Source organism: Ochotona curzoniae, unplaced genomic scaffold (assembly GCF_017591425.1).
Source record: "Ochotona curzoniae isolate NIBS_2020 unplaced genomic scaffold, NIBS_Ocur_1.0 contig_2692, whole genome shotgun sequence".
Classification (NCBI taxonomy): domain Eukaryota; kingdom Metazoa; phylum Chordata; class Mammalia; order Lagomorpha; family Ochotonidae; genus Ochotona; species Ochotona curzoniae.
In genome coordinates, this window is record NW_024465556.1 from 3,327,053 (window position 1) to 3,347,593 (window position 20,541).

Below are 20,541 nucleotides of genomic sequence, written 5' to 3' on the forward strand. Positions count from 1 at the left end.
GAGATGGAGAACTTCTACCCAGTGGTTCACTCCTCAGTGGCCATTGTTGAGCCAGTCTGAAGCTGGAAGACTGGAGCTTCTTCTGGCTCGCCCACATGGGTGCAGGAGCTCAAGAACTTGAGCCATCCTCTGCTGCTTTCCCAGATTGGAAACAGGGAGCTGAATCAAAAGTGGATCGGCAGCAACTAGAATGGGCACTCATATGAGATGCTGGCACTGGCAGGTGAAAAATCAGCCTGTGGAGCCACTGCCCAGTCTTGAGCATGAAAAATCTAAAAGCTAACTAACTGAAAACCACAACTCCTTTTCTCTCTCTCCTCTGCCCATGGATCAGTCTCATATTAGAAGGGGAAAATGAGGAGGGCCTGTCACAATAGCATCACGGCTAAATCCTCACCATGCATGTACCTGGATCCCATATGGACACTGGTTCATATTCTGGCTGTTCCACTTCCCATCCAGCTTCATGTTTGTAACTTGGGAAAGCAGTAGATGACAGCCCAAAGCTTTGGGACCCCTGCACCCTTGTGGGACCTGGAAGAAACTCCTGGCTTCAGATGTACTCAGCTTCTGTCATTGTGGCCACTTGGGGAGTGAACCAGTAGATGGAAGATGTCTCTTCTCTCTGTAAATATGACTTTCTGATTAAAAAAAAAGTCATTAATAAGTCTGTAAAAGCAAAAAGGGAAAGGTCTAACTGCGGTATTCCAGTTAGAATGTTGCTGAAAAATCCTGTTGTTTTGTCTATGTATTTCTGGATAGCCATAAAACTGTTGTTAAAGTATAGTGCCTTAAGAATCTCTTTGTTAGAACCCAGGTTTGAATATTTAGAGACTAATTTGGTGCAGCTTATGTTATGCTTAAATAGTCTGATTGTTGGTTTTTTTTTTATTTTAAAAATTTTTTAATTTTGTGGTATAATTCCATAGTGTCTAGGATTTCCCACCCCTTGACTGATTTTTCCCCATGTTATTACAACACTATGGCTCTTGGGTTTTAATTGTTTTATTTCTATTTGCAATCATTTTATTTTGGTTTTCATTTTCTATTGTTTGGATTTGAAAATGGTTATATAGTTAGTATTACTTCTTAATAACAATAACAACATAGTAATAAGGTTTTTCACTGTTGAAACTTGCATATTATTTAATTGGTAGTTATACATGTCACTGTTCCAGAAATTTTCTTATAATAATTATAGTGTGAACTTAAATTTCATTTGCCTTAAAGAGAATGTCTAGAACTTAACTAATTATTGACTTATGTGTTCAGCATATAAAACAAAACCATCAGCTTATTGATACCTGTGAGATATTAAACTATATACGTAAGTATGTCGCATAATAAATTCAGATGTCGATTATTTAATTCACCTACACTGGAAATAATAATTCTCAGATTCCATTGACATAGTATTAGAAAATTTAAAATTAACGTTTTCATTTAAATAATCATGGGAAGGAATGCAGATCCATTGAACTATTTAAATCTATAAGTTTATATGTAAACTTCTAATTTTAGAGGCATTGTTTGTCATCCTTAGAATAAGTAGAAGTATAACAAAACATATATGAAGTTATAATGATGTTGATCTATCAGGTGGGATTGATGAATAATTTAAAGTTCCTGTTGTCAGCTTATAATTACTTTATGGAGAACTTGAAAAAAAATCAAACATAAATTTTTGTTTCCGCTAACTGATTGTATATTACCAGTTTGTATATTATCAGATAGAAAAGAGCATTTGGGGCGGAGGAATAGAATGTATGTAAGAGGCTTGGGGGCAGTTTGAGAGATGACAATGATATGATCCTAGACCAGGACAAAGAAAGTGGGAAGATAGAGATGGTTTTGAGAAAAGACTGACTTTATATGAACGAATGAAATATGGGGGGAGCAAGGAGTCTATGCAACCTCTTAGCTTGGTGACTGGCTATAATTAATATTGTGTGAGAACTGGAAGATCAAGGAAGCAGAAAAATGAGGCATGAGTGGTGATAAGGAGGAATTTTGCATGATATGTTCCAATGAATTCTTTCTAGGATGAGTGTAGAGCAACAATTCTAATGTTTGAATTAGAAAGTCATGAAGGGTAGGCATTACGGGGCAGTGGGTAAAATTGTACCCACTGGCATCCCATGTGGGAGCTGATTCTGCTCTACTTGCCCTGTCCAGTTCTGGCCATAAAAGCCATCTGTGGAATGAACTGCTGGGTGGAAGGTCTATCTCGCGCTCTCTCACACACATACATACACACACACTGGAAATCTGCCTTCCAAATCAGTCAATAAATCTTAAGATGCTAGTGAAATTGTGTTAAAAAAAATCTGAAGCAGAGTTTATTTTGTGTCTTATTTCTAACAGTACTTGTCTCTGGCCTTGATTTTGTACGTGTGTGTGTGTGAGTCAGGAAAACAAAATGGAAAATAATGCCTGTCAGCAGAATCGTGTTTAGTGGTTCTGCTGTAGAGGGAAGTATTACAGAATAGGAAAATAGGACTTACACATGGATACAATTTATTGTATGGCTTTGCAGGAGAAGACAATGAAAAGTGAAGGCAGAAGCAACACTGTGGCTTTGAGTAGAGTGAATGAATGTGTGTGTGCCCATGTGTGTATGCTGGTGGGTGGGTGGATCGGTGAGCAGGGAAAGGGAACCATAATGGAACACAATAGAAAGAGGAAGAGAAACCTGGAGGAATTCTACTTTTTTTTTTTTTACAAAGAGTAATAAGCATGACTGTGGCAAAAAGAGAGTAATTGATAAGGAATAACAGTATTAATGTTCCCTTTAAATCTATTCAAATTTTTTAATCTACTTGTAGAGTACTGAAAATACTCAACGTTGATTTTTTTTAAAAAAGAGATTTATTCTGGGCCCAGCGCGATGTCGCAGTAATTAAGGTCGTTGCCTTCCACGCCCCGGATCCCATAAGGGTGCCGGTTCTAATCCCGGCAGCTCCACTTCCCATCCAGCTCCCTGCTTGTGGCCTAGGAAAGCAGTCGAAGACGGCCCAAAGCCTTGGGACCCTGCACCTGCGTGCGGATACCCGGAAGAAGTTGCTGGATCCTGGCTTTGGATCAGCATAGCATTGGCCGTTGGGCTCACTTGGGGAGTGAATCATTGGACGGAAGATCTTCTTCTCTGTCTCTCCTCTCTGTATATCTGCCTTTCCAATAAAAATAAAAAAAAATAAAATAAACCTTTACAAAAAGATTTATTCATTTATTTGAAAAAAGTTATGAGGAGAGTGAGGGAAAGAGAAGCTTTTATCTACTGGGTCACTCCCTAAGTGATGGAAGACAGAGCCAGGGTGAAGCCAAGAGCTGGATGTCGGCATTGATGATATGAATAACAGCAGCCCCACCCTTTGGTCCATCTTCTGTTGGTTTTCCCAGGCCATCAACAGGGGCCAGACATGAACCACTGTCCATACGGAATGGCAGCATGGCAGGCAGCAGCTTTACTGTGCCACAGTGCCTGCCCCTCAGTCTTAACCTTTATCCCCTGCTGCTTCTCTTACTGCCTCCCAGGAAACAGGTCTTGTTAGCTTTCCCTTCCCAGCATCCTGCCCAATACTTTGAATATTCTGCTTTGTATCAAGATAGTTGAAAGACTTGCTTCGTTCATCACAGAGTGCTCTCTGGCCTTCCATTCTCCATCTTCCTTTTTCCCGGGGAGCTGCCGCCATGAACGTAGAACTGTGCTGTTTCAGCAGGTACGAAATCACCTCCGGACACGGGAAGTGGTTTGCTGGGACTGACAGGAAGGTTTTCCAGTTTCTTATCACAAATAATGATGCTGCATTTCTTTCCAAAAAGAACTCTCAGTAGATAAACTGGACTGTCTTCTATAGAGGAAAATACAAAACTGGGTAGTTGGAAAGTATTCAAGAGAACTTGCCATGCAGTTTAATTCTAGAGGGCCATACTGGTGCTTCTCTTGCTGCTGTAATAGTCAAGAGAAATCAAAGACCTGGTGTTGCAAAGGCTCAATGAGAACAAGCTATCAGGGACGCCAAGGAAGCTAGGAAGGTTAATCAGGCATCTATAAGGACAGCAATAGCTGCTGCTAGGGCTCCCACATGGGCAGCACCTAAGCGGAAGATTGTGAAACCTGTGACGATTTCTGCTTCCCAAGTGGGTGGGAAGCCTAAGTTGCCAATCAGATTTTTAAATAATGCCTGGAGTATATATATATAAAATACGGAAGAAATGCACCACACATGTGCCAGCTCCCTGCACAAATAACACAAACTTCTTGGGGGATCCACAAAATCAAAAAGGCTGTGTTAATATTTATTTAATTTTTTAAATATTTTTTATTTTAACAATCTTTACATGGTTAGTTAGTGCATAAAGGGTCAAGGGCTACAGGAAAGTGGGTAAGACTATTATTTCCATATTGTTTCCTTCATATATCTGAGGTAGAGGGGGATATTGAGGGAGAAGTCCCGCCTGATTTCCCACCCACGCCAAGTCCCGCATGTGGGGCATGCTCTGAGATACTCGTTGAAGTGGTTTCAATAGGTCACCAGTTTTGAAATTGCTGCCAATCTTGCCTCTCCAAACACGATGAGGTTGTTGAAAAATCCATTAATTGACATTGTCCATCATAGTGTCTCTATTTGCCCGGTATTTTGTCGCCAACCTATAGCTGAGGTGGTTAATTAACTTGTTCCATCTTCTGTATTAATATTTAGTAGAATCCTTGGACATAAGCCTGAATCTGAGAGTTCTGCTATGTACAGCAGAGAGAAAAAGACAGTTCCTATGGTATAATGAATGGATATGAGGAGAGGAGGTTGGTAGACAAGGGGTGCTAGAATACATGATAAATTTGTTTTCTAATTTAAATGTGCTTAGGGCATATTCTCAGGTTTATTTTTCCAATGAATAATTTTATTGCTCTATTTGTATTTATGATATTTACTGGCTCTTTTATGGATGGATTATTTTCCAAAGTTTTCAGGCTAACTCTTGCAAATATAGTCTGCATTTTCTGAATATTCAGTTTCAGTAGTAGGCATTTCATTTTTATATGGACATGTTGAGATTATAGCTTTCAAAATTGATTTTTTTTTTGTATATAAAAACAGAGACAACCTATGCTGATTACTCCAAGAGACTGAAAAGGTAGTCTGCTTACCAGTGTGTATGTGTAAGGTGTTAGACCTCACTGGAGTTTCTCTGTTTTTCTTGGTCCTTCAATGGCCTGTGAAGTGATTGCCAGCCTCCCTTGGCCTGTCATTTCCAGTTGTAACAGCAAACCTTGACCATTGTATTATATACATTTAGCCATAGCTTCGATGTGCTCCAATGCAGCATAACTTGAAATGCATTATTTATCCTAGGGTATATGATTGGTTATCAGCGTTGACCTATTAGGATATTTCTAAATACCTGTAGCTATTTTTTTTCCTAAATATATTTTGTGATTGCTAGCCCGATTTTCCCCAAAATAAACAGTCTAAATAAAACTCCTATAGGGAAAATGAAAAATATTAACAAGCAAAGAAACAAATCAATGCACAAAAAAGGGTGAATACAGTCTTTGAGTTCAAAGATCTTAGCTACTTTATTCACTTGTCAATTGTTCACTGAACTGTGTCCTAAGATATGGTAGAAGCTGGAAAGAAATTTTTTTTTCATGAAACAAAGAGAAAAAATGGCAGATTTTGTATAGTCTGTTCTATAGCAATAGTGAAGAGAGAAAATGACTATATTTAACAAGGCTGTTTATAAATTTTACATGAACGTTGCTAGTACTGATTTTGAATTTTGAATCAAGGTTAACCAGCTTGCTCCAGAGTAGGATTCAGTTTTTTAGTTACATTATGTACTACTGATTATTCTAGATAACAACCTGAATGTGTTAGAAACATTTTCAACACTAAGATTAAAGTAAACAATGCTTCATGCTTCTGTTGCCTACCAAAACAAAACAAAACCAAAACCAAAACAAAATCAAATGGGAAAGACCAGTTCCCTGCATAACCAAAATATTATTTAGGTTCTTTTTCATACTTTTTCCAAGCCAGAATTGTCCAGTTTAAAAATCAATAAAAAATATTTCCAATGACCTTTGTCCTGAGCAATCAAATTCTGACTATTCACTCCCTTCACCATGCTTTTGAAATAGCAATGTATGTGTTATAGGAAATAAGTTGTTACACTTCCCCAAATCAAGTGACCTGATGTGAATTGATTGATTGCTACACTCCTAAATTCTTTTGATACAAGATTTTCAATAATATTAAGGAGCAACTTTCTTTGTTATAGTCTCTGTTCCTGCTGTGTTTTAGAGATAAATCTTTTTTGAATATCTTGATGAGTATTAACCTTTCCTCTTTGCTGATTTCTCATCTTCTATCTGCACATTCTGCTCTTTGATTGCTCCTTTATCCAGCAATCTCCTGTTTCTTCTTCCTCATTCTTACCAAATCCTGTTCCTTAAACTACCATTGGGTGGACTATTATCTTGTTATCTCTATTTGGAGTCTCACGTCTGAACTTTTGAATTTCTATTTAGACAAATACCTTTGAGCATATTGTGGCATCTTAAACTCATATGTTTAAAATTGAACTAATCATGTTTTCAATTATATTTCTTCAAATGCTCTTTTCTGTCTGCTAGAATGTCTCCCTAGAGTGGGAAGATTTTTTTCTATGTAGTTGCTGTATCCCGACAATTAACCCCAATTCATCAGTGCTTACCTGGTTGATGAATGTGTGCTTTTCCAGTGTCTCACAATTTCCTTTTTCTTCTATTGCTGTGACTTTTCTGTTGGCTTCCTTTCCAATATACTCTATAGTGGTGGCAAATTAATTTTTAGTAAAAACCACGTGAACTGAACTAAAGCTACTTGCTTACAAAATAAAATACTCTTGGGCCCAGCATGGTGGCGCAGTGGTTAAGGTCCTTGCCTTGCATGCCCAGGATCCCATATGGGCGCCGGTTCTAATCCCGGCAGCCCCACTTCCCATCCAGCTCCCTGCCTGTGGCCTGGGAAAGCAGTCAAAGACGGCCCAAAGCTTTGGGACCCTGCATCAATGTGGGAGACCTGGAAGAGGCTCCTGGCTTCGAATCAGCATAGCATAGGCCGTTGTGCTCACTTGGGGAGTGAATCATCGGACGGAAGATCTTCCTCTCTGTCTCTCCTCTCTGTATATCCGCCTTTCCGATAAAAATAAATAAATCTTTAAAAAAAAAATCAAACCGGCGCCCATATGTTATCTGGGCGTGCAAGCTCGAGGACCTTAACCACTTGCGCCACCGCGCAGGGCCCAATAAAAATAAATCTTTAAAAAAAAAAAATACTCTTGATTTTCAGGTTGCTCCATGGTCTGCCCCTGTAAACTGCATTGCTCAATGTGGTGATTTCTGTGACATAAATGTCTACATCATTATTGATTGATTTTAAGTAACTAATTACTTAGCATGCAACTCATAGAAATCCTGCATATTCAACAGGGGCTCACAGACCAGCTTGAGCTTTGCTGTCCTGTTGCACCTTCCCCTCCTTCCCAATCCCTGCCAGGCAGAACTCCTTCTTGCTTCCAGTGAAAATGATTTCTGATTCCTCTCTTGTTTTCTGAGTCAGAAAGCAGCTTTCTACATCAGAACTGCCAGTCTTCTGAACCTTGGCTTTGCTCTTTAAAATATTTTTTAACTAAGTTAAAGTTTCTGATTTCCTGAGCATTATGCCATTTATACTTTTTTTTCCCCTATAAACTCATATACAGACCTCTCTTTTCTAAAAACATTAATGTATTCATTTGAAAGGCAGGATTACACAGAGAGGGAGAGATCAAAAGAAAGTGATCTTGCCTTTCCTGGCTCACTCTCCAAATGACCACATTAGCTGGAGAAAAGCAGGACAGCTCTTCCTTGTGATTAGTGGCTAAGAGTTCAGGTTTTTGTCTAAGACTGCCGTATTTAAATCTCAGCTCAACTGATTTATTAAATGTTCTTCAGTTACCTTTTCCGCTGGAAAATTATCACTACTTCACAGAATTGTTATTTTTTCATTATGTCAGTGAATTTTTGCAGAACCAAGAGAGTCCAGTATGTCATATAATAAATAAATGTTAGCAGGCCAGCATATTTTGCTAGTCTGTTTCTGGTGATGTGGTTACTTTTTTGCCCCTGTGAGTTCAGGTTAAACAGTTGAATTCACTTGATTTTAGCCAAAAGGCCGAGAAGAGATAAACAGTCGAATTCAATTCAGTTCAATAATCCATCCACTACTTATGCTAAAAAAAAAAAAAATAAAATAAGAAGAAAAAAACCAGTGTGAATTGATTTCCTTCAGGGGTGAGACCACAAATGCCCCATAGAATCTGCTTCCAGACCTGATTCTCTTGCCTTGACACTGACTGGTGACTGCTGTGGCCTACCCCTGCCAGGCAGGCCTCCCTGCCCTAGCATTGTGTGTGCTGGCAGGTGGCAGACAATGCAGCCTAGCCCAGCGTAGGTCTGCCATGTTGGTGGGTGCAATGGTCAGAAGCAGACAATATCCTCTGGTTTCCCCTGTCTAAATCACCCAGTCTCAAGTCCCTTGTGTACCTGCGAGTGTAATGGCTTACTCTGTGGAAACCCCTAGAAGTCATTTCAGACCTGTAAAGTACTCTCTCAGTGGCCCCCATGCCCATGCACCCCTCAAACCCTTCCCCAGTCATCCCACATATCCCCAAACCCCAATCCACAGTCCCCTCTCCCACCAGCACAGACACCAGGATTGTGTTCTGGTGGGATCTGTTGACTCCCTCCCATATGTCCTTAACACAAAAAGTGCACCTATGGTGGCACACTGGTATAGCTGATACAGATTGGGCATTGATCAGGCCCAAAATGCCCACCAGCTATTGGTTGCTTTTCTCCCAGCCATGTAACAACCTAGACACTTGGCCTACAACTGGGTGACCATTTATCCTAAAGTAGAAAAATTCAAGTACATTTCTGTTCTATGTGAGATAATTGGAATTAAAAAAAAGAAAACAAACAAAAAACCAATTGCAGGCTGGCATGTTCAATAAGTCTTAGTTTCTAGGTGTATCTTTTGATTCAGGGCTGTAGATATCATTCCTAATCTTTTCTGGGATGATTCTCTCTCCTTTTGTCATCAGTGTGCTTATAAAATGAAATAAAGCTAGTTGTTCCCTTTTGTGTTCTTTGGGTTGTTCTATTTCGTTAAAAATGCATGAGTATTGAATGTTTTTGAAAATGCCTTTACAGAGAACATACACATTAGATATGTTATTCAGGGAAACAGGACAGCCTCACAGGAGGACAGATAAGAGCCAAACAGTATACACCTGTGCAATGCCTGAATATTTTCATTGACTTTGTATAAATTCACCATCTGTAAACCTACCACATTGTTGAAGGAGACTGTGTGTTCACTTGAATTTGGAATGTTAGTGCTTCCAAACACCACTAAAGTTCCAAATCCTGCCAGCATCTAATTAGGCATGTTCTGGTAGCTTAATCTGCTTTCAAAATAAAAATCTACAACAGAAAGTCATCTAATTTTAAAGACTAGAAGTTGTGGTAAAAGATGTGTTGTTCAGATTAGAATGTGTGGATAATGGAAGCGGTTTTTCTCTGTAAAAAAATGTGTTGTAAGTATAGGCCCGTCTCCCATCCCAGCTGTTTGTCATTGGGGATAATTATGCAATTTCTTGAAGTTTCAGTTTCCCAACTGTAAAATGAGGTTAATAATATTTATTTAACATCCCTATTGGGAGTGTTGTGTGAACTTAGTTCCCTGTGCTATACTGAGTGTGAAAAGATTTGTGTTGAAAGATCAGCAAGTATTTTTCTCTTGGTACATAGGTGGCAGATCTAAAACAAGGTGATCATTTGGCCCAGAAAGCATATGTGTGAAAATATGCAGAGTAAATAAACTGTGCACGAGGTATCTCTCTTGCACAACTAGGTTAATTGATATTTTTGTGTGTGATCAAAACATTAAGGACCTTATCCTATGCCATTGTGGTTGTGTGGCCTAGTGTTTCTGAGATGTCCAGTTGCTGCAGCTCCTCCTTTGCTGATGTCATCCACAATCCAATATCATTATTCCTTATAGCCTCAACAGAAAGGAAATATCCAGAGTTTCTGGTAAAGGATTTATTCCTGTCGCAGGTCGTTTCCTTTCTTACTATTCTGACCGACTAGAGCTGCCTACGACTGAACTCCAGATAAGCTTTAGTACAAGCAGCTATCTATCACAATGAGTTTTTGTCAAAGAAAATGCTACATGTTGAGAAAACACACACACATTGACTACCGTGCAGCAACAAAATGAAGTGCTTGTGTCACTTATTTAGCAGCTCAGTCTTTGTAAGCAGAACTGTGGTGTCTAATCACATTACCACTTGCTTTCCCACACGGAGGCAGCCCTACCAAACTGTCTGTAATGGTTCAGTAAGTCCAGGCCCTGTGTTTTTTTTGTTGTTTTGTGCCTCCAGATAACCTGAGCTGACATCAGCACAGAATAGGCAGAATAGAGAATGGAACCAGTATCAGCCTATGTTAGCTTGTATGTATGAATTCTGTTTTGACTGTAACCGTTTTTAGATGGGCCTTTCCTCATTGAGCTTTTAAAAACATAACAGAAACCTGGGTTGTATCATTTAAAATTTTTCTGTCCTTTGATCTTGTTTTCTTTGCACCTTGTAAGTGTATGAGGTTGGTGTTAAGGACAGAATGGGGCACAAGTCTTACTCAAAGAGAGCCAGTTATGCTTGAGTCATTCTGAGGTGAACGAGAAAAGTCACTGGCCTCCAGAATCTTGCTGTCTTTTGGGGAACAAAAATATACTCCACTGTGATTCATGTTTGTTTGTGAGAAGTAGCAGACAGAAGAACAAAGACCATGAGGCAGAGAGGAGAGAACTGTCTGCAGGAAAGATAAGGACCATGAGTCACTTTCTTTGAGGTCTCTTCATTCACTCTAGTTCCATGAGTGTAACTTGTGCTCAGTATGAGCAATTTAACTGAGCTGTTGGAAATATGTTTCCCTCAGTAGAAAGCAAAGCCTCTGTGTATAGATTCAATTTATTGGTCTTCTGCTGTGACTGCCTCAAGCTTATCTCTCCTTATGCTGGCTTCAGAGTTGGTCTCTGAAGTCAGGGAAGGTGGTTATAGTACCTGCTTCCTGAATGCCGCCTGTGGTCCTCTGAGTTCTGAAATGAGAGGCAGGTTGTTACTCAGTGGGAAACATTTCTAGCATGTACTAAGTGAAACCCACAAAGGGGTACCATGATGAGGAAGGAAATAGTAGCCCCTGTATAAGGTTGAACCCATGCAGTTTCACACACCAAAAGCACAAGTGGGACATCTCTGCAATTGCACATTGGCAGCCTGTACCATTCATAAAGTATTTGCTTTTGAAGTATTTTCTCATCTTCCTTTTTTTTTTTTAACATGGTAAAGAGATGCCTATTACAGTTGAGTTTAAAAAAAGGTGTGTGTGGTATTGTGTATGTAAGTTACGGCTTATTTGTTAGCATACCATTTTAAAATTCTTTTAAAATATGTTTCGCAGGGAGAACCATAGGAAGAGGCAGATATGTCTTCTATCTGCTGGTTTATGTCCCAAAAAGGCTGTCATGGTCTAGTCCGGGCTGGGCTGAATCCAGGAGCTTGGAATTCCATCAGCATTTGTGCATGGGTAATAGTGACCCAAGCACTTGGATCTCCTTCAACTGCTTTCACAGGCACATTGGCAGGGAGCTGGATCAAAGTGGAACAGCTAGGATTCCAACTGTCACTCTTATGGGATGCTGGCATTGTAGGTGGCCACTCATACTGCTGTGCTTCCATGTCAGTGCCATAAAGCACTTCAATTTTTACAATTCTCTTGGGAAGTAGTAGGATAGTATTAGTCCGTTGTCTACATGAGCTGTGACATTTCAGAAATATGATGCTATTGAAACTTTAATTTTAAAAACCGAGTTGAAAGCTTAGTTGTTAACATTTTTCAGCAAGGTCTGGAAGTGAATGGCCAGCATTAGTTTTACTAGATTTGCTCTGCCTTGCCTCTGAAAGTTCCCCATTTGACAGTGATCTGTTCTACAGGAATTGCCAGGTCTCTGTATTTCCATTCAAGAATGACTCCTTTTCTGATTTTCTGTAGGGCATGAAGCTTGTTAAGAATGGGTTATGAAAGTATCTGGAGATTTTAGCGAGGCATAAACTGGTAACTAATATAGAAGACTGCGTTGTATTGTATTAATTCTTTAAAAGTCTCCTCAAAATATGGTATCAAATTGTCCTAAAATGCAAAATGCTTCTAGTAAACCCTTACAGACTTCCACAGAAGGAAAGGATGGTAAATTATGAGGATGGGAACATCAGCCTCTCGGATGGGACCACCGTTTCTACTTTGTCTCTCCTGAAACTAACCTATTTATTTGGTAATTCTAGCAGTATTGAAGTGAACATGTTATAGATGCAAGAAATTGCTATCAGTAAACCGTTACACTAAGAAGACATCATTTATTCAGCAAATAATTCATGAGTAATAATTATGTGATAAAAAAAAACCCTAATGTCTTTTAACAGTAAATAACAGGCAAGTAAATTAGTCTAAACTCATGTAAGACTAGTAAGAGTCCTAAGATCATAGGAGTAAGTAGTGGTTACATAAAGCAAGGGAGGGAAAAGAATTAGTTATTGTGTGGAGTGGGCAGTAGAGGGACTGCTAGGAGCATGCTTGATGCAAAAAGTGATGGCACAGGTGAAAATCTTGTACTCTACTGTCTCTTCAAGAAACCAAGTCAATTTCCTTCCACTCTGAGATGACCTGGGTTTCACATTTCTGTGGTCTCATCTAGCTCGCTGAAATAGATGGAAACTGTCTTTTCTGGATTGTTTCTCATAACTGAGTCTTCCAGTGAAGGAAATCTAAAGTTTGGGTGGATTTCAAGAGGAAGTGGGAGTTGATGATGCCTGACCTGTTAAGATTTGTCCCTGGAATTAGTATAGCCATTCTGTTGGTGGACTATAACTTAGATCTTCAGCTTCCCGAGTTGTCACTTCTTTAGATTCATGCCAGCTTACGGTACCATTGTTTTTGACTTCAAGTTTTGCAGATGGTGGGCTATAATGACCTCCATAATTCAATAAGCCTTCATCCCTCGCTTTTCTCTCCTGTGTCAACAGGGAGATAAACATGTCTCCATATCCTATTAGCTCTGTTCCCCTGGAGAATGCTGGTTAATACATGTCAAGAGCATCTTCAATAGCAGAGATTACCCAGAGATTAAGAAAGACATTTTAATTTATGCAAAGGAAAGATGAGTGCTATGTATGCTGCCAAACTATCATGTTGATGGATTAACATTTTTACCTTGAATTGTTTTTGAAAGTTTAATAGATGCAAGTGTTTGCTCTGAAACAGAATTGGTAGTGTTCAAATGAAACTGATGGAGATAACAAAGGTACTTTTAAAAGGACCTGTTGTGTTTATGTAACTTTGTATGACTATGACTGAGCCACACAATTCATGGTCGTCCTATTTTTAGCCCATTTGCCCTCTCAAGTGGTAGGATGTCTTAAGACTGTCTGAGGAAATAACAGGTAAGGAATTGGGTTTTACAGTTTACAGAATATTTAAAATGATAATCATGAGAAGCCATTTTAAAACAAAAAGAAGTTATTCCTTGAAAATGAATTTCCTGAAACTTGAGTGTCCTTAAAACAGGCAGCCTTTTCCATTTCAAAAATAGCATTCAAGTAAATAATAAGAATGAGGATATTATGCCAGCTAATGGGAGTGATGATTTTGTTTGAATGAGTCATGGATTGATTCTGATGGAAGCTTAGTCTTAACGTGGCAAGAAAATATCACAGATTGTTGCTGTGTCCTAAGCCATCTGGAAATATAATGGCAGGAAACTGATTATTTTTTTTCCTGTGATTCTCTGGTTTGAGTTGTACTCATTGGAGTAGTGTGCTGCTCAATCTGTACGGCCCACATCAGCTGAAGTGACAAAGGTGGTCTCCCGGACTGACGGGTCTCTCTGAAAATTGCCTATTTTCACAACCCATCTTCACAAGATGGTCTATGATGAGCTTCTTTCCAGCTTGATGGCTGGCTTGGAAGAGCAGAGAAGGGAATCTACCGGGTTTTGTTTGTTTTTAAAGGGTTAAAGCCAGCCATGGCACATAGTGTTGCCCCTCTTCTTTGGTCAGAGGGTCACCAGCATATTCCAGTTTCTAAGGGAAGGAGCTACCTCTTACTGGGAGAAAAGATAATTTGCTTCTGCTTTAATTTACCTCTGAAATATTGTTCTTCCATTTAAAACATGTCTGCATGACAGTACTCCTAGTGCTATGAGGAATAGACCCCTGGAGTATATCATGTACAACTGTTTGCCTTTTTCTCTCAACTCTGTTATAGGCAACCTGTATGGTCTACTTTCATCTCCATGAATACTCTTCATCTGCAACATGGAGATCAGAGATAGTAAATTTACATGTAATTGTGTCATGTTATTTTTACAACTATGATGTCTTCCCATATAAGACACATACATTAGCATGTGCAAAGAGCTCAGGACAGTGGCGAACATGTAGCAGTGTCTAAATTAGTTGCTGCTCCTGTTATTGCCATAAGGAAGATGAAGGCAAACGTGTGGTAAATTACCTACTGAGCTATTAAGTCACAGATTTTGTTTTATAAATATGATCAAATTAAATTGCTGTGCATATTCTAGAATATTTAGGCAATGGTTCCTGCAAAGTTTGGTGGACTTGTTTCTTTTAGGATTTGTTTGAAAGGTGAAGTTACACTGAGAGGGTGAAAGGAAAAAAAAAAGGGAGATATCTTTCATATGCTGATTCACTCCCCAAATGGCTGCAGTGACTGGGTCTGGGCAAGGGTAAAGCCAGGGGCCACCTTTTCCAACTGGGTTTCCTACCAGGGTGGCGAGTGCCCAAGCACTTTGGCTATCTTCTGCTGCTTTCTCAGGCCCTCCATCAGGCAGCTGGATCATAGGTCAAGCAGCAAGACTCTAATTGATAGGTATCCATAAGATGCTGATGTTGCAGTTAGAGGCTTAATCCACTCCACGACAGTTTTGATCCCTAAATTTGCGTTTCTTTTTTTTTCTTTTTTTCTTTTTTTTCCCCAACCCCAATTTTACAGATATGCAAAGTCAGTTCAATAACAAACATAATATTTAAATAGTGATGCGACAAATGGATACATATAAAAAGCTAAAATGAAAGATGATCATATTTGTCTAGAATGAACATTTATGGAGTAGCTCTTGTTTCAATTTATAGTTTCTTGGTTTAAAATCTAATTGCTTTGATGTGAATTTTGCTTTTTTCTTTTAGTTTTTAAGATTTACTTATTTATATTGGAAAGGCAGGTAGACAAAGAGGGGGAGACAGAGAGGAAGCTCTTTGCTCTGCTGATTCACTCCCCAAGTGGCCACAACAGGCTAGAGGCCTCACACTGGGCCTGAGTTTTATGTTGTTGCTCTTGCTATTCATTTCTTTTTTTCAATAAGTCTTTCTGATTCATTAATAGATCACTCACATGAGACAGTTTGATTGTACATACTTGGTTTTTGTAAACGTCCCTTTCAACACTGTCTTTGCTACATTTCATTAGCGTCTGTGTTTCTGTTTTTATTTCTTAAGTGCTTCATGGGTAATGTGGCCTAGCAGCTAAAGTACTCACCTTGCACGTGCCGGGATCCCACAAGGGTGCCGGTTCTAATCCTGGCAGCCCCACTTTGTGTCCAGCTCCCTGCTTGCAGCCTGGGAAAACAGTTGAGGACAGCCCAAAGCCTTGGGACCCTGCACTTGCATGGGAGACCTGAAATAGGCTCTGGCTCCTGGCTTCAGATTGGTGCAGCTCCAACCGCTGTGGCCGCTTGGGGAGTAATTATCAGATGGAAGATCTTCCTCTCTGTCTCTCCTCCTATCTGTGTATCTGCCATTCTAATAAAAATAAATAAATGTTTAAAAAAAACCCATCAATTTCTACAAGAAAGTTTTGGATTTTCTTGTTCATCACTTCAGTGATGCATTGGTAATTGTGTAGCATAGTTAAACTTGCTTTTCAATAGATTCCCTAGAAACACAGTGTGAGCAGCTTCAGTAGATTAACATGAATGCCTTTGTCTTATACATACATACATGCATATATCACATGCATGTTATTATAAATAGTATATAATATATATTATGTTGCATTCCCTTTCCCCCATTGATTTCCCTTATATTATTATGACAGTGTAGTGCATCAACAACAGTCACAAGTACATTGCTCTGCTATTTAAGTGCATCCTGACATTGTAGGTGTAGACAATAGGAGCACCTTTTTCTATCCTCTATTCTAAATCTAACTCAACTATGATTCCAACTCTTCATGATTGGATTGGACACCACTAATAGCAAATAACAGGTCGTATTTATCCGCTGTCAAGTACTATACTTAAGCATACCTGATCACATACAGTTATCGCATTTAATGTGTTGTCCATCTGTCTGTGCCTTTATGTGTACTCCTCACAGTTCTGAAGTGCTCATTCTCTCTTACTGGCTCATTCCTCTTCCTATATTAGAAGTATTTCATTTCTGGCTTCACATGTCCTCTCAATCTGAGTCTTGGGTGCTTTTGCTCCTGCAAGTAGATATAATTTATTCTTTCACATGACTACTCATACTTTTAATTATCTTTTATCTGTGTTTTTCACCTCTCCAGAGGATATGGAGTGCATCTTTTTTTTTTTTCCTTCTTTTGATTTCTCAAAATCTAGCATGGTACAATAAAGATGATGTCATCATGAATATAGTTCATTATTTGAATAACATATTAAATATATATTTTATAGCCACAGTTATTCAGAAAGGAAATAAGAATCAAAACATTCTTCTTTGACATAATAATAACGTGCTGTACATCTGTCAGGCATGTCATTGTCATCTGTAGGGTTTCTTTTATAAGTATCAATTTTAGCCACTTCATGTATGATATCTAAGCATGCCACAGATAGGATTATTGGTACTTGCAAGCATACATTTTATATTTCATAGGATTAAAAAGTCAAATATATGGGCCCATTAAATTTCCAGTACCTTCTGTGCAATACATTTTGGAATCCAATGTAAATATTCTAATATTGGAGACTGCAGTTATTACAGAGATGAATACTTAAATGAGTACAAAGTTAGTGGAACTTTCTTTTTCATGAGAGTGACTTAGATACTTCACATATTTTTACTAATGTGATATGCCCCTGCAGCAGGCTGATTCTATTGAGCATAATGTTACAGCAAATGGCAAAATTTCTCCCCTCTTTTAAGATTGAATGATTTACTGCTTACTTGTGAATGTGTGCCGTGTCTTCTTGATTCATTTGTTATTAATATTTGAACTATTTTCATATCTTGGTTGTTGTGAATGATGTTCAGATCTTCAGGAGAGTTTAATGCCCTTTCAAAACCCTGATTTCAATTCTTTTGAGTAGACAATTAAAAATGGGATTAGTGTTCTTCAGTGAATCCAGTTCTGTTTTCACACCTTCTCACTGCCAATGTTATAAGACTCAGTCTCTCCACACCATCATTTGTTTCTTTGTTTTTCATTGGTAACAGTCTTAATCAGTGTGAGGTGGTATTTTATTGTGGGTTTTAATTTCTGTGGTTAGTTTATGTTGAATGCTTCTTCATGGGCCAACTTCTGTATCTCTTTGAAAAAACATCCACTCAAGTCCTCTGTTGATCTTTTTAACTGCTATTTCCTGTTATACTTCAAATAATGCATATAAAGGAATGATTTTTGTATTTTTGTCTCCGTTTGAATTGTGCTACATATTGTGCATTTTTGAGTTATCAACTTTTCATTATTGTAATGAAATATCTGAAATAGGCCAGCTTTTAAAGAAAGATTTATCTAGGGCAAGCATTTACACTAGCAGTTAAGTTGATAATTCAGATGTCGTCATCCATATCAGAGTGCCTGAGTTCAGTTACCCATTCTACTCTCCATTCCAGATCCCTGCTAATGCACACCCTGGGAGGCAGAAAATGACAGCTAAAACTGGACAGATCTCTGCCTTCCACATGGAAGACCTATACTGGGATCCTGGTCCATTACGGGCAGTAGGGGGGAACCAGTCAGTGGGAGCTCTGTGCCTGTCTCTCTGCCTCTCAAATAACTGAAGAACTGGTAACAATCCTTTTCAGTCTCAAGGTACGGTAAAACAGTATGTGTTAGAGACGGGAAGCAGGCATAGGATATAGAGGTATCCTGCCACAGAGCTCAAGGATTCAATCACTGGATCTTGTTTTGTTTATTTTTTTTATTGGAAAGTCAGATTTATGGAGATAAGGAGAGACAGAAAGGGAGAACTTCTACCTACTGGTTCACTTCTCAGCACTGCAACAGTCCTGGAGTCAGGCTGATCCCAAGCTAGGAACCAGGAGCTTCTTCCAGGTCCTAAGACTTTGGGCCATCCTCTGCTGTTTTCCCAGGCCACAAACAGGGAGCTGGATGGCAACAGGATCAGCTGGGATAGGAATTGGTACCCATATGGGATCCTGGACATTCAGGGTGAGGATTTAGCCACTAGCTACTGCACCAGGCTCAATATTGGATCCCTTTTGCATACGTTTGTGCTGTCGAATCACTTCCCAAGAATTGACCTTTAAAATATAATAGAATGTCATCCTCTTACTAGCATTTGTATAAGGTTTGTGCCTTGCCCAACGCTGGTTAATGTGGACATTTTAGGAGTCTAATAGTGGTGGAAGAAATTTCTCTCATTTGTATATGCATGCATACTCTGCCTTGCAAATAAAAATAATAATAATGGTTGAGCTGAAATTATCAGATGCGTAAAGACAGTAATAATGAGCATGCCTCCATGCTTTATTAACAAGTAAAAGTAACCTGATATTCTCCCATAAAGTAATGTGTTTGTATTCTTAATCCTCTATTTATTACTTCTATCTAATAGAGATTTGATGAACCTGTCAGTTAACACTCATTGTCATACACGGTCATATTCCTCAGTCCTGATGTCTTCACTTACAGGTGTTTTAGAATATTTAGTCAGATTATTTAGTCTGGTTCCTTAGTACAAAAATATCCTATGTAGTATTACTTCACTCAGCCATTTAATACACTGACAAAGAGTGCATTGCTGTAAGACTAAATGATATTAGGTTTTCCTGTAAATTAATACAGATGACAATAGAAGAAACATATAACATTATTTGAACCATGTTAAATCATTTTAGATAGTGGTTACATATTCTAAAGATTGAATGAAATAAGGCTTGTTGAGTGCTAGCAGAATGATTCTATCATTGTAAGTGCTGACTAGATTTTAATTGCTATCAAAATATATAGGAAAGGAATATGTACATAAAATTATATTGTAAGTAAACTACATTGATTACCATTAAAGTCACTTTATTATTATTATTATTATTATTTTTTATTGGAAAGGCGGATATACAGAGAGGAGAGACAGAGAGGAAGATCTTCCGTCCAATGATTCACTCCCCAAGTGAGCGCAACGGGCCGATACTATGCCGATCCGAAGCCAGGAGCCTCTTGCGGGTCTCCCACGCGGGTGTAGGTTCCCAAAGCTTTGGGCTGTCCTCGACTGCTTTCCCAGGCCACAGGCAGGGAGCTGGAAGGGAAGCGGGGCTGCCGGGATTAGAACCGGCGCCCATATGGGATCCCGGGCGTGCAAGGCGAGGACCTTTAACCACTTGCGCCACCGCGCCGGGCCCTAAAGTCACTTTTTAAAGTTGAAACAATCTGTTCTCTAGAAGATTGACTAAAAGTTTCGTGTGTTAAAATACCTACTTGAGCAAAGTCTGTAAAAAGAAAGCAAGTCTTTGTATAAGATTTTCACTTTATTATATGCGCTCCCATTTCACTTTCATTCTGTCTAGTTGGAAGTGGTACAGTCATGGGAAACGCATATGATGGTTTCATGTGTTTTTGTCCTTCATACAATACATAACTCGACATTGAATGTCTTCAACAGACAATGCTGAGGAGCTACTTTGCCTGATTGTGCCACGTCTTAAGTGAGGCAGAGCACTTAGTGCATTTTTTGAATTGTTTACAGTCACTTGCTGTAAGCTAAATTATGGTGAGTAGTAACTGAGCATTCCTTGAGCAGGGTGCTATCCTAAAGGTATTTAACATGAGTACTATCATTGTACGTTATCCAATTGCATTGCTGTTTCTAAGGAAACAATCCATAAATAATATAAACATTTTAAAAGGCAGAGGTTTGATTGTTTCATTGTCTTTTGAATATTGAGAATAAACTGAATTTATAAGAACTTTTGCAAGTTGTTGTGCCTTTAAAAGATTATTGTTATTATTATTTTGAGAGACATGGAGAAGAAAAGAAATATTCCATTTGCCGGTTCACTGTCCAAATGGTCATAATGGCCAGAATTGGGTCAGTCCAAAGCTATGAGCTGGGAACTTCTTTCAGGTCTCCCTCATGGATGTGGGGCCCCAAGTGTTTGGAACATCTTCTCATG

General features: G+C 38.9%; 1 protein-coding gene and 1 pseudogene across 3 annotated transcripts in view; both read left to right on the forward strand.

Annotated features, from left to right (window-relative positions):
• PRKG1 (protein kinase cGMP-dependent 1) overlaps positions 1-20,541 on the forward strand; it is a 1,092,100-nt gene that overhangs the window by 793,152 nt on the left and 278,407 nt on the right. The window lies entirely within an intron of this gene.
• Positions 3,691-4,203, forward strand: LOC121153438 (annotated as a pseudogene).